We start from the raw sequence: 313 nt of genomic DNA on the forward strand, positions 1-313 counted from the left end.
AGCATTCAAACAGTAAAGTGTTCCAGCTCTACCGGCGTAACTGAGTTAAGTTGAGTCTTTGCCTGAAGTACTCTGTGGAATGTAACAAAAAACACCCAAACGTAACAGGGAAAAAAAAGGAAAAGAAAAGAAAAACAACAACAACAAAAAAAGATCCAAACAAACCAAACCAAAACCACTGTTGGAACAAGGGAAGAAAATGGTAATCCGGGTTCTGTCTTCACAAACGACACGACGGATCCCAGCAGCGAGCGCTGCGCGGCGTTAAGGGCCGCACGAACCTTCCTGCCGAGCTCACGCAGCGCACAGCCCG

Source organism: Tetrao urogallus, assembly GCF_951394365.1.
Source record: "Tetrao urogallus genome assembly, chromosome: 7".
In the NCBI taxonomy this organism is placed as follows: domain Eukaryota; kingdom Metazoa; phylum Chordata; class Aves; order Galliformes; family Phasianidae; genus Tetrao; species Tetrao urogallus.